Consider the following 15,092-nt stretch of genomic DNA (forward strand, 5'->3'; position numbering starts at 1 on the left):
GTGGCATCTGCAGGTGCTCCTCCCCGCCACTGACACCATTGCCCCTGTCTGCAGGCAGCCGCTGTGCCCCCTCCAGCCTCCTGGCGCACACAGCGTTCATGGGGGGATTGCTTCCTGAACCAAGGCCTGATACCCTATTTTCACCAAAAATAACGCGGAATTTTGTACTCGATCCATTATAGATGAGTAATGTATTTATATTGTAAATAGCAATCATATTGATTTGGAAGGACTTCTTTGAGGTGACTTTGCCGGACTTTTTGAAGGGCTTTTGGTTGGACTTTTTGAAATGCTCTTGGCTGGAGTCTTCTCAGGAGTCTTGGCTGCAGGTTTTTCTGGAGTCTTGTCTGTTTTCTTAAAGAAAGTGCCCCAGGAAGTCTGGACAGATGTTCTCCAGGGAGATGGGCAACACAGCAAACTTGTTTACTGGTGTGGTGTGGCATCGGATCAAGTGTCGTAAAGTTGAAACTAACATCAGAAAGTCAAAAAGGTGTCAATTTATAAACATTTTAAGTGCCATTCTTTTGCAACTCAAAACGTCTTAAGTAGAGGACTGTCTGTATAGCTGTATTAGGACATGGGTGTTTTAAAGAGTGCTGCTCTTGTGTTCAGCTATTGATAGAGCAGCAGTAGCACCTGCATGCAGATATGGTTACTAGCATAGAAAAGGAAGGTGGGCAGGACCCTCAAGAGGGTGTTTAGTCCACTGGTGCTCTACCTCTTTTGTACCAGGATCTAGTTGTAAACATCCATAGCCGATCCCGACCCAGTGCCCTTCATTACTGACCTGCTGTTCCTTCGCCCAGTGCGTGGGGCATAGGGGGCACAAGTAGCCCTTCGCAGGCTGGAACTGTCAGCCTGTGAGAGAAAAGCCCCAGTTTCCAATGTTTTTCTCCTTTAAAGGAGAATCTGTTTTTAAAGTTTGTTTGTGAACCTTTCATATATTCTTGCAACCCACTTCTAGGTCACAAATCCATGGGTTGAGAAACTCAGATCTAGACCTACCCGCTGCTCGAAGCAGGACCAGCCCCAGCTAAGAGCATCCCAGCCAAGGCTTTGTCTATCCAGGTCTTAAAAACCTACAAGGATAGAGAGCAATGTATGTATACACACCTATATATGGACACACTTTTGTGCCTATGCACATACACACTTGCATGTGTGGGTGTATACACACATGTGTATATATACATATCTCCATGCACATGTATACACACATGCACATGTCACATGTGTATACATACATGTACATAAACATATGTAAATATACACATTTAGATGCACATATATACATACATGCACATACGTACACGTCTGTATACACACGTCTATATAGACACATGTCTACATGCACAGTTCCATTATCTGTTTCTCTTGTTTTATTTTTATATTTGGTATAGTTGTAGCCTGATTAATTTTTAGTGTACTCTAGGTTTCTCTTACTTGTAGTAATAAAGGGCAAAATTGTGACTCCCCCTTTACAAATATACACATGCTCACATATCTAGACATGCATGTATACACATGTATGTATACATGCATACACATGTATATGCATACACATTTACACACACACACACACACACACACACACACACACACAGAGGTGGGTCTAGAGCAGTAGTTTTCAACCTGTGGTCCGTGGAGCCCTGTGTAGGGGGGGTAGCAGACTATGTCTAGGGAGTCCACAAAAGATGTCTGTAATCAACCAAAAGGATGTACATGCACACACTTACCATTCCGAAGGGTCTGCATCTCCGTTCAAAATTTGTTAGAAGGTCACAAATGGGGGGAAAAAAGGGTGAAAACCACTGTTCTAGAATTTTTAAAGTGGGGTGCCCCCAGTGAGTGCATCATAACACACAAAATGAGACATATTTTTCTCCAGTTAAACAGAAACTAGAATCTTTATTAATCCACCAGGGGCCTAAGGCTGTATGATGCTGTTTAAGTTTGAAACAAAAACCAACCGAACTTCATTGGAATGAATTATAAACTTGTCTGCAGGGCTGTTAAACAGAAACTTCATGACCAAGAGCAGCAAACAAAGGCTAGCTTGATTAGTGGAACATCAGCCATTAAAAAGAGGGGAGGGTTCTTAACACCTGTGGAATGAAGAGTCTAGAAGGGATCAGGTACATTACAAGGAGCCAGGAAGTCAGGTGCCTGTTAGGACTGCCTGACTAGAAATGCTGCTGCCACTATCAGACAGGCAGTTGGTTTTAAAGTTTGGGTGCAGCAGGAATCAAAGGGGGGTGCAAGTGCACCAGTGCAACCCCTCTTTCCCTCCCTATCCACCCCTGCGTATATATGTGATACACCCCGCCCCCCACATGCCCCCATGATTTTCAACCAGGCTGCGGTGGCACGGTGTGGTGCCTTGAGATCCTTTCAAAGGGTGCCTCTGGCAATATTTGGCATGCAAACATGATTCACAAAATAAACTCAGAGACTTCACATTCAGGAATCCATAGTGTTAAAAACATTCTGGCCTCCTGGGGTCTTTTTGAGTTCTTTGCAAGAGGCAAACTGCTCTGTTACTTTTCCATAGTCGGGGCAGAGGAGTGAAAACTAAGGGCTGGCATTTTCTGAGCTGCTCCTCAAATTTGGCAAGGGGTGCCTTGAGTCTAGAATGGTTGTGAACCACTGATATGTGCTAATAATTTGAAAAAAAGTATATGATCATTTTTTTCCTTAAAGAAAAAATAACACATGTATGCACTGGAACCTTCTCTGAATTGAAAGGACTGTAGACATTATGGTTTGAGTTTCCAAACTGATCTTTCAGTTGATCAGCTGCTACATCTGGGGCATTGATATTTTTTTAATGAAGTGAAAATAACAGGGCATAAAGTATGATGTAAAATATAATCAGAAACACCAAAGGCTTGATCTGTGCCCAGAAGTTTTACAGTTATTTTGGTGGGCATAATATTAATGTTCAAATGATTAGAATGTGCTAGAAAGAAGTAATAATCTATATGGCTTTTTACAAGGCTAATTTAACACTTCTACACTACTGAGAAGAAAAGTGATATTGGATCCAAGATCTGTGGAGCAGTATTAGGTCACTAAGGCAGGGAAAGAGGCTTGTATCAGATGGTCCAACAGTCTATAGATAAGGACTTGAAATCTGTGGTTGGAAGGTTAATGAAGATTAATTGCTCTAAGTTGTACAGATGTATAAAAACGGAGCAATAAACCCACATGCGATATCTTAATACTGTATTGATTAGTGTTGGCAGATGAACTGACAATGAATACTCCAGCAAAGATTTAAACATTTTTTCAGTTGGTTAACAGTGACTGGTTTCATGGATTTCCCCAGGGGAGCACTTGCTTGGGGACCCCTGACTTTAACCCATGAGCCTTGTGTCCAAACAATATTACAATGCAACCATAGTATGTTATAACTGGTAAAGGGAGAGAGCTAGCTGGCTGTGTTAGTATGAAGTTAGAAGGCAGGGCAGGTGACACTTCAGAGGAGGGCTGTCCAACTGGTGGCCCATGAGGGGTTAATCTGTGGCTCCTGGACTCCCAGGTGGCCCCAGCTCCCACTATTGCTCTAGCTGTAGCAGCAGCAAGGGGCTCCAAACTTCCCTTCCAGCTTTGGCTTCCTGTGCCTGCCCTGAGCAGCAGCGTCATATGGCATGGCAAAGCCTTGGTGCAGTGCACCTGGTTAGTCTGCTGCCAATGAGTGACAGTGGGGAGATTTCACGTGTGTGGTGTAAGCATGGGGGCACCTGCCTATGGCAGCAGGGGAAGCAGCCAGGCCACATGCACAAGGGAGGTCTATGGATGACATCCCTGCTTTGGAACCTAACTGGTAAGAATAATTGTTGGTCCTATCTGTATGGAATCATGGATTGTATAATGTTCATCTTTTTGTAAATCAATATTGTTGCTATTATTTTAAACTGTTAATAAGTAACTGAGAGAATAACTTTTGGGAAATCCCTATGAATAATCATTCTGTTTAATGACTAGAAGTTAGTTCTGTTGTACTATTGCTTGTATCAGTGGTGTCAAAAGTATGGTCCGAGGCTGAATTTGGCCCATGGAACTGGATCGTCCAGCCCGTGGTGCTGCCTGCCACAATGCAGCAGCCCTGAAACTGGCCCTGTGTGCTACTTGCAGGCTGCACATGCTGTAGGACTGGTTTGGGGTGTGTACTGCATGTGATGCCCATGCAGGACTACCGCCGTGTACTAGATTTGGGGGTGGTCTAGATTGGGCCCACAGATAGGGCACCTGTGCCAGATCCAGTGCATAGGCCTCGTCTGGTGCTGATGGCAAGTGCAGTGCCTGCCCTGCACCAGCATCATGCATCGTGTGTAATATGCACCCCGGAACATCCCTGTGCACTGTGGGCTTCATGTAGGACTGGAGCAGCCCATGGGCTCGGAGCTGGTGCATGCTGCATACAACACCTATATCAGACTAGCCCTGCAGCCTAGATCCAGCAGTGGGTGGGTCTGATGTGGCCTACAGACCAGCCCTGCGCCCCTCATCCAGCCAGCCGAGCCAAATGAGTTTGACACCCCTGACTTATTAACCTCACTGCGAGAACTCTGAGGTATTTAATCTAGAATGCTACTGAGAGTTTTTAGAACAAATAGTCCTCTTACAGTGTATTTTAACAAGTGTTTCCTGTCCTTGCAGTGGCAAGAAAGTGATAGTACTCTCAGCCCCCTGCTTTACATGTGGCTAGGTAGGGTATTTTGTTGTTTGGATGTAGGGTCTGGTAGTTATATGTGAGCATTAGTCACTTGTCTGGGCTAGTTTAAATGGGGATGGTCCTGCCTTGAGCAGGGGCTTGGACTAGATAATTGCTTGAAGTCCCTTCCGACAGGACTGTTCCAGGATTGTTTTTATTCTTGCTCCAATTTAGTATGCTGTTTTTTCAATTATAATACCCTATCTATTCCTTGAAAAAACAAGTACCAAAATTATTAAAAGCAACTCTCACCTCCAAACAGAACTTAACAAAGTACTTTTCTTCCTCAGAATATAAGATTTTACAAAATTGTGAAAAACATTATTACTGGTAGTTTTGTTTTCACAGAAATCAGGTTTCAACTAGGTAGAGCAAGGAGTGGAAACCTAATCTCCTGACTCTTAGCCTTGTTCTCAGTCCATTGCTATGCACATCGTCAAAATATAGTTAAGGATTAAACTTGGGTACAGACTATTCCAGCACTGTATGTATTAAACTTGCTACAGTGTTGTAGACCAGTTGGCTAGTAGTTTGTGTTGATATTTAGAAAAAAATCATTCTATAGATAAAAGTGTGAGACTTACTCGAGCTCTTTATAAATCCTTTCTCCTCTCCTGCAAGTGAAGAAGAGAAATTACTATAGCCTCAGCAAGAAACAGACTGTAACAGCATGTCAACCATATCCTGAACAGGTTTTCACTTTTTGATGATTCCTGTGAGTTTTACATGCTTGAGGACATTAATACTAATGAGGTCTAATACTAATGACAATACAGTGTAGGGAACCAGGCAGATGAACTAATGAGCATTGTGAGAACAGAAATTTCTCTTTCCTTTCTCTAGGAAGTTTGGGCTCAAGTTTCACTCCCACTGGAGTGAAAAAAGCTCAGCAAAAAAATATTACTCCCTTTGGGAAATACTTGATATAAAATATTCATTTGGTTGAATTTACACTTTAGTTATGTGTTCCATCAAGTAATGTATTATATCGTTACAATTTGGGTGCCGTTTACATGAGTACAGAATAGTTACGCTTAGAAATTTCCATTAAAAATATTTATTTTTATACTAAATAATTTTGAGAAAATTATTGATTGCACTGAAATATATTTCTCATGCTTAGTCTCAGGCTAAAGGTGACACAACAATTTCCAGAAGTCCATTTGGCTGTTGTTATGGTATCTTAAATAAAAAGTATTCTCTCTCACCATTTTTTATTTTTTCTTCTTCCTAAAGGCTTTTTAGCCCTCGATTCTGAAAATGCTTCCATTGAAAAGTTTTTAGAACTGAAGTGGTTTTAGCCTTAAAATGAAAAAGTGCCTTTGAGTGCTTGGTAAATGAGTTTTAAAATAACAAAAGTTCTAAGCAGTACCCATTTTTTAAATTAACTTTTTACTTGGAAGAGAGAAGATCTCCAGAAATTATGCATACATGCACATATGCACATGCGTGCTGCATACAACACCCATACCAGACACCTTATGTAGGAATATATATGTGTGCGTGTGTTTAATTTATATTCCTATATAAGCACGTTTACTTTGTAGATCAAAAAAATACAGCTGCATTTATTTCATTCAGATGAATGCACAGGGGATTTTTTGTGCAGTCATGAAAATACAAGCACAATCCAGCTGAAATGAAATGTATTATAATTTTTTTCTTGTAGTGAACATGGAATTTAATAGGCAATTAAAAAAACAAAAGTGAAAACAAAAAGAAACAAATCTGTGCTCCTCTTTCTTTAAGAGTTTACAATTCCAGGTCCAAAAACCATGCAGGCGAACAGTTCTGTTCTGGGACCTCTCAGGCAGGTTAAAGAGTGTTTAAATGAAGACAGTTAATTAGCCAATATAAAAATGGGCAAGATATTTTTAAGAGCTTGATCTGGGTTTTGAAGAGCCTGATCTAGTTCCAGCTGAGGTTTATGATAGTCTTCCTATTGTTTTCACTATAAGCTGGTTTGTAACTATTTATTATTTATATTATGGTGTCACCCAGTGATTCCAGTAACTCCACATCAGGACTCCTTTTAGCTAAGGCTGTGTATCCCTTAATGAGCTTCCAGCATAAGCATTAGAGACAACAGGTGTTGGGAAAGCACAAGGAAACAGGGAAACCATACTGATCAGGTCACAAATGAGTAGCATAAAGCATACAAAATAAATCTAGAACCAAATGTCTATGTCCTAAAAACACCTATAAATCTAGCATAATTAAAGTTTTTTGTTTACAACAATTTAGAGTTAAACAAGAGTGTTGTAGGTAATGATCAGAGAGAAAAGCTTGCCAACAATGTATCCTGTTGGTACTAAAATATGGCAGTATGTTACTCTTTATACTCTGAGGTCTAAATTAGAGGTGTAGGGAATCCTCCTTTTTTGAGTGTATTTAATACTAATACAGTCATCCCATCTAAGGCATTCTGGATTTTCTTTGCCTCTATATTAGTGCCAGATATTGAAATCCTTCTTTTCTTAGTCTGATTCTTTTCACGGCTCTAAACATAAAACGAAACCAAAATGGAAACGATTTTACCCAGTTCATTTGGTTTTGAATGCGGCGTTCATTTGGATTAATACGGGATATATAACTTGATCGGGTTTTCAGTTGACTTTCCTTATACCTATTTTTTGGTTGTTTTTCAATAATATTCTGAACAATTCAAAATAAAATCACTATTGTGGAGTTGTATACGAATCAGCTGCAAACTATGGATTCATCCACAGGGTTCCAAAATAAGCCTGTGAAAACTAATTATAGACAAATGTGTGGCAGTTTTTATTAGCCATTTTGAACAGCTAATTACATTCTTGGATTGAAAATAGATGTGAACAGTTAGGAGGCAAGCTTGTTAATAATTTGCTAATGGTGCTTTGCCATGTATTGATCACCTTCCTGTCCATTTGCTATGCAGCATGCTTTTAGTTGTGAGATCTTTATCGATTGACATGAGTGACAGGTGAATCACTTAAAGGTTGGCTGTCATCCCCATATGCCAGAAAGCACCACCTTGCTCTTTAAAGCTGTTAGAAGCTGTAATGGCACATATGAAAACTTTGTCTTCATTGTGAAGAGCTTTCAAAATTGGGATATTGACACCAAACAATTTCCTTGACTTGTATAACCTATTTCCCACCTCTGTGGACACATCTACATGTGAAGTTTGTGCTGGAGTTTATTGCTCCCAGGTACACCCTTTACACATGCTTCCAGGGCCACAGCACATTGAGCCGGGATAGAGCAGCCCCAGCTGGCAGAGGTCTGGGGGTCAGCCTGCCAGCCTGGGGCTGCTCCAGCTTGACTCAACATGCTGTGAAGGGACTGGCAGGGGCATGAGGGTGCTTCAGTGTGGGGCTAGCTGGTAGGCAACCCCCTCACTGAATCACTTTCATGTCCCAGCCAGCCCTTTCAGCATCTACATGGGTGTTGCGGTGGACTAAATAATGCTGCCATAGGACAGTACTTGTCTTGGGCAGTACTATCCTATGGCAGTGCTTATTTCTTGCAGCCCAATAGGGCCGTACATGTAGATGGTGATGTTTTACTGGGGAGCTAATTAGGCAACTCCACAGCAAACATCTTGTGTGTATGCATTTTTTTAGTTTATTCAAAGTTGTAAAATTCTTTATAAAGATAATGGATTTAAAAATACTTGTGCTGGTTCCTCAGTCAGTTTAAAGTAACATCACTTCTTTTGTGGCTTTGTATCACTAGAAGTAGTCATGAAATCCCAGCTCTGTTGTTTGGTTATAGGGTCAGTTCTAAGCACAGTATAATGGAGTCTGCCCAAAGAGCAACTGAGCAAAACAAAAATTAACTTGGAACTTTCCAGCCAGGGTTTTCCAATGAGGTGGCAATAACTCTCTCAACATAGTCATAGATTTCTAGATTTGTTTCCTTCTCCAGTGATTGTTAGATCTTCAGAAATAATATTTTCCTTCTCCAGTGATTGTTAGATCTTCAGAAATAATATTAGGGCTGTAAAAAGGAAGAAAACAGGTGAGATAATCAGCCTAAGAGGGTAGTTCAAATCCGGACATCTCTGTCCCTCCCACAAATACAAGCTGAAGTTAAACTATGTTGTTCTAGACTTATTTTTCACACTGAAGCAAATGCAATTTTCATCATAGCCATATGAATAATACTTTTCTCCCACAAATGTTCAAAGTATCATTTTTCCATTCTTTGGCATCTTAACTCAGTGTCTTTAAGTTGATATCCTAGACTTACAAATTTAAGAAGTCTCTTTATGCTTTAATTCTATGATTCTAAAATAGAGAAACTTGAAAAGAAAAACCTCAGTGAACATTTTGAATGATAATGAAATAATGATTGGGATAAGTATAGCAGTCTTTTGTAATATATTTGATTAATGAATTTGCTTTTGACCTCTGCAAAATTTAGATCAAATCTTTGGGTTATTTTATTTAGCGTATGATGTACAGTGACCATAAAGCAAAGAGAAGCATATTCACAATTTTACATCCAAATGTTGCAGATCCAATAGAGTTCCACACCATGCATGAAGAGGACATTCAGAGGTGATGCAATTCAAAGTTCGAAAAGGGGCATCACAGTCGCAGTTCAGTGAGCTAGTTCAGCCCCATCAATGCACATCTGCTGTACCCCATCCTGATCTGGTTTAGAGAAGAACAAAGATGTCTAAGGAGATCAAAGCTAGCTGATCTAATGGTGGGATTTGTAATAATTTCTGTATTAGGGGCTGAATTGAGGCATCTTGGATATTAAATGAGTCTTGTTCAAGTTGAATTGCTGTTCTTCAAGCAGGGTGCTTAGATTTTAATCTCAGAAGAAGTAGGTTTAAGAGATCTTCATGTATAGGCAGCTGGAAGTTATTTGTTATTTTAGTCCAGAATTAAGGCATTTTCCTTCTTAATACGGGAGGATGTATATTATTAAGAACTGGGAGCCATTGCAGAAGGGTAGATTGAATTGTTCCTGTAATGATTCTTATCGCTTGGCTGAGTTGCATGTCAACCTTATCAGTATGAGCATTGTGTAATCAAATTGGGGCACAATATTCCACCATCAAGTAGACCAGTGCTAAGGCTGGTGTTATCAGCATATTGGCGTCAGCTGCCGAAGGAGTGCCAGTGAGTTTCTGGAGCAAATTATTACAGGTTTTTAACTTAGCAGCTGTCATAGTTAAGTGATTTTTACAGGATAGTGTTATATCTAGGATGATTCCTAAATTTTTAGGAGTACTGTTATAACATAGGAGCTGATTTCTGAAAACAATAATGGGTTGATAATTAGCTTGTTTATTGTTGAAGCGAAATGTAGAGGCTTCTGTTTTCCCAGGGTTTGGGTGCAGACACCCTCGTTTCAAGTAGGTATCTAAAGTATTCAGACCACACGTGAATATTGTTTCTGCTCTGGAGAAACAAGCTAGTTGTGTAACAAGGGTTATGTCATCAGTGTATATAAATTTTCTCGAGGAGGTGCCTCAGGAAAATCTTTGAGTCATGAGTGAAAATGAGTTTGGTTTTGGTCTGAGGCTCATTTCAAAATATTATAAAGCCAAAATATTATATAGCACTTTTTGCCGTGATAAACAACTATCTGGTTTGAGAAATGGTACTTGGAGGATCAGAGAGTTATTCTGAAGAAAGCTTGCTACATCTTTTACAAGTTCTGTCCCTGCTACGTTAACAGTCCCCGTCCCCCCACTGTCCCGTAATGTTATTTTTTTAGGAAGACTAGGAAGAAAAACAAAAGATTCTAAGAATCTCCTCATAACTGGTTGAACCGTCTTTCTCATCATTTAGTGTTGATCTTTCTTGTGAATATGTGCAAGATCTTGAAAAGATAATAGGTATTTAGAATAGTGTGGGTGTGACTGAAGACTTGTATAGTGTAAAGACAATCTATAGTTATCTCCATGGGAATATATTTGTACCCTTGAGATTAAGAAGCAGCAAAACAGAGTGCAAACAAGGGCTTTAAGATGCCAGGCTAGTTTTTTAAATTTTAAAACCAAAATGCAGTGCAGTCAGCTTGTCTTTTGTACTACAAAGCAGTGTATAGGCACTGTGATAATGAAGTAATAAAATACTGGCACTCCTACCCTATGCCCTCAGCAATCTTCAGCAGTCTAGTGAGATGAATAGATTTGTAGCTTGTCCTGAAAGTCACCAAATCTTGAGTATTCTAGAGCTGTGGAAATAGGACATTGTGAAAAACTTTTACAAAGAACACCTTGCTAGCTGCTCTTGTTCTGTAATAGCAAGGTTCTTCTAACATCAGCACACCCACTGCTGTGGCAGCATGTCATGGGATAAATGGCCATCTCTTAGGATGACAGTAGACCACTTAGTGTTATTGTTCAACAACACCATCATAAAAATCTGTCCGGGAGAGATGGTGTATATTGTGCTTTCTTTTTAATGTCCTACACGCAAAATGAGTCTCTATGCCAAACCTGACATCTCATTACTGTGAGATGTAACCTCACAAAAAAGATACGGCATTCTACCCTTGGAACAACAAAGGCATAGGTGCTAGTTACAAGGACTGCACGAGAAGAAAAAGCCTGTACCTCTCAGTTCAAAAAGACCTGTTTGCTTTGCATTGATGACTGATTAACCAGCTATACCTTTAGGTCTAACAGGCCCACCAGTTTATAAACATGGATTAGCATGGGCAGTTGAATGCACTCAGTCTTAGAGTCAAATATTATTTTTACCATCACTTTTAGTTGTTCCAACTTCTCAGCATCCCCTCCATTTTGAGTTGAGCTGCAGCCACCTCAATATCTCACCCAAACCTCAGTCTCAGCAGTATTGGGTTAGTCTGAGCTGTTTCTGTTGGATTGTTGAGATGGAGACATAAATAATATAGCCAGTATTATATAGAACAGTAGTGTCAAAATCATTTGGCATTGTGAGCAGAATGACTGGTGTGGAGCCAGTCTGTGGGCAGGATGAGTGGCAGGGGGCAGCATCATTAACTGCTGCAATTCCAGGAGCAGCAATGATTAATACTGCTACTGCTCCCCTACCACCAAATCTATGGGCCCTTGAGGAGTCCTGTGGGATGGACAATAGCTCTGAGCAGTGATCAAGATACAGCCCAAATGCAGATCACCCACATCAGATCTCATCTGTCCTTGTAACCCATCTCCCACGTAAAGTTCCCATCTATCCCTAAAATCAGTGACTAAAGTTGTCATCAGCGTATACTGTCGTAATCAGTCTCCTTGCTGACACCCAGAAGAATTATTTGAACAAGAGGAATAAGAGAAAGGACTGGAATTCACCTTGGTGCTCATGGAGTTTATGAGTAATTGCCCAACACAAGTCTTTGAGACATCTCAGCTAGGAGAGAATTTAGACATTTCATCTGCCCTTTTCTGGGCCTGTCACTTAGCAACACTTAACAGTGAACATCAAAACAGTGACTGTCATATGATATTGTATAGCTCAATATAATATAATGCGTTTCTCTTGTTCTCCTCCATTTTTCTTTCTTCTTTATTTTCCCCAGATGTCATTTCGTTTTTTTGTTTTGTTTTTAAGAGCTAAAAAGTTAAATTAGGTCCTAATCTGTTAGGGCAGGGCTGTCCAATTTCTAAGACTCCAAGGGCCACATGCTGCATGGGCCACCCGCTGCACTGGGCACTCCCCACTGCAAGGTGTGCAAAACCTCCCCCTCTCCATTCCCACTGCAATGTGTGTCCATGTGAGCACAGTCTGCCCACTTCCTTGTAATGAGCAGGCAGCCCCTCACCGTTGCACTCTGCAGCTGTGAATCCCACCCTCCCTGCACTGTCTGCATTCATCCTCAGCTCCCTGTGCTGCTGCACTGAAGTTGCAGCTGCAGGAGTGAGAGGGGAGCCTGAAGGCTCTTCCTGCTTTTGTAGCTGAAGCAGTGGGCTGATAGGGAGCAGTGGCTGAGTGAGAGCCCAGAGGCTGCATATTAATCCTTCACAGGCCACATGTAGCCTGTGGCTACCAGTTAGACTATCCTGTGTTGGGGCATGGTACTCCGTACAGTTTGAAAACCTAGTACAGAGGAAGCTTGGGACATTTAAAATGTAATTTGGTTGTGGTGGTCTGAGAACTAAGGAAGACTTGCAGTTGAGAGTTAATAAGGTATTTTAAATTTACACGGTTGTTATTTCCTTTGGAAAAGGATAGCCACACTGCGTTCTGCCGAGAAGAGACCTACTGTGGTAAAACGTTTAATAGTTTCTCCTTTAATTTTTTATTACCTTGACATGGAGCCATTTCCAGGAAAGCTGTAGTCAGCCCATGTTTTTCAGAGTTTTTTGGCTAGATACCCCTTTACCTGCAAAATATTGTTATTCATGCCCTGTATACCCAATGCATCTCTGCATGGAAAAGTGTCCACACCAATGGCAATGCATCACAATGCCATTACTCACCATGCATTGATAAATCGGAAGCGCTACTGCCATTATTAAAGTTTAGGTATGTGCTCCTAGGCAAAGCACTGTGTTCTTCCAAGGGTTCTCATACCCCAGTTTGAAAAACGCTGCAGTAGTGTTATGATGTTAAACATTTCTGCATCACGGTAATTTTTGGATATGGACTGAAAAAGCAGTGATTGGAATTGCATGACATTATCTATGATACATTGTTGAATTATAATATGGAGTTCTATTTTCTCTGGGTATGTATCAGGCTGCCAGCTCTTGCCATCTTGGCAAAATAACGATGAGGACCGGGAGTCAAAATCTGTCCTGATACCGTGGAGCTCCACTAGCAGATTACAGCCCCATGCGATTATAATTTGGTCTTTTAAGCAAATTGGCATTGAAGAATACCATAATTGGGGATTTGATTGCTGGCACTCAAAGTAATTTAGTTCAATGGGAGAAATAGAACTTACACGTACGGCCATGAGGCAATCAGAAGCTAAGATGAGGAAGTCTCATTTTAATTGTACTTGTCTGGAATGATTAATATGTCAGCAAGTTAGTTATGCCTTTCCAAAGGTAGGCAAACTTGTTTTGCATTTCTGAAACCATAATCAATAGTGGGTGCTGCTACTGTTTAGAAAAGCAAATGCAGAAGGAGAAAAAATACTGATTTGTTAATGTAGTTCTTATTTAAGGTGCATGTTTAAATAATCTTAACTGAATTGAAAGGATTACATACTCTTATTTACCAATTTTTGGGCTCTTGATTAAAACATACTAAGACTATCCTTCTCCAATGTTTTCTCCAAGTGATGATTGTCACTATCATTTCACTGAGGCTTCTACAAAATTTGGGGTTTCTGCAAATAGTAACATGCCTGACACTGAATTTGTGCAGTCTTTTATTTGCACTGCTGTTGCGTCCTGACTTGTTTGTGGAAAGCAGAGATAAGTATAAGTTTTTGCATGGCTGTCGTCAGTACAGTCTGACTCAGCAGTGTTCACCTGGAGGGCACAGAATAATTTAACACTGTTACTGTTTTGGCAAAATAACCAGTTCAATGGAACACAACCTCCAATAGTAATAGCAGCTTTAAGTTTAAGAGCCAGTGTTAAAATAAATATGGTTGCCATTGAAGAGCTGGTCTTAATTTTTGCTATCAAGAAAAAGTGTACTGCTGACAGAGGAGGTGACTTGCAGGTAATTCACTCTTGATTTGAATAGCATTGGATTGACTTATATTTAAATAATTTTATAATTCATGTGCTTTGTTGTGTCATTCCTGAATGATAGGCTCTGTTTGTTAACCAAGTCACTGCAAGAATTTCAGTCCCCAGAGGAGCCTGGAACTTGCAGGTACAGAAGGCAGAGTTGTAGCTGATTTGGATGCGTTGGAGAAGCATGCACATTTTATATATGAGGAATGGCCAAGAGATACCATTTCTCACTAACTCATAATTATGCTATTTTTTTGCAAGGTCTTTCATTTTTGTTCTTTGTACTGGTTTGCTCATCCACTAGATTCCATTGAAAAGGGGAAAGATTGCATATAACAGCTATATAAACATGACTGTTGATTCAGTTTCAGAGCTTGGTGCAGGTTTGGTCTACTCCTTAGAACATTCTTTTTCTCCTGCCTTTTTTATTAGAACAGTTGTGTCACTGAGTATCAACCTTGGTGTTCTGGCTAAATTCCAACCAGTAATTACTTTTTCCCTACTTAAAAATTATTCTTGTGTTATGTGTATAGATATAGTATTCAGTTCCTCTTCCAAAATGTACTGTATTGCACTTTTTATCCATCTTGAAGACTGCTCATTTCAGAACTGCCTGAAAGTATTCTGTAGTTTATAGAAAGTGTATATAAAATATATTCTTAGTCTATAAGGTACATTTCTTCCCTGCCTTCTGTCTGAAATTATTTTATGTTTCTAAGTAGTTGGGCTTCTCTTCCTTGAAAGGTACTT

This window comes from Crocodylus porosus, unplaced genomic scaffold (assembly GCF_001723895.1).
Source record: "Crocodylus porosus isolate Cpor-Errol unplaced genomic scaffold, CroPor_comp1, whole genome shotgun sequence".
NCBI classification, from domain to species: domain Eukaryota; kingdom Metazoa; phylum Chordata; order Crocodylia; family Crocodylidae; genus Crocodylus; species Crocodylus porosus.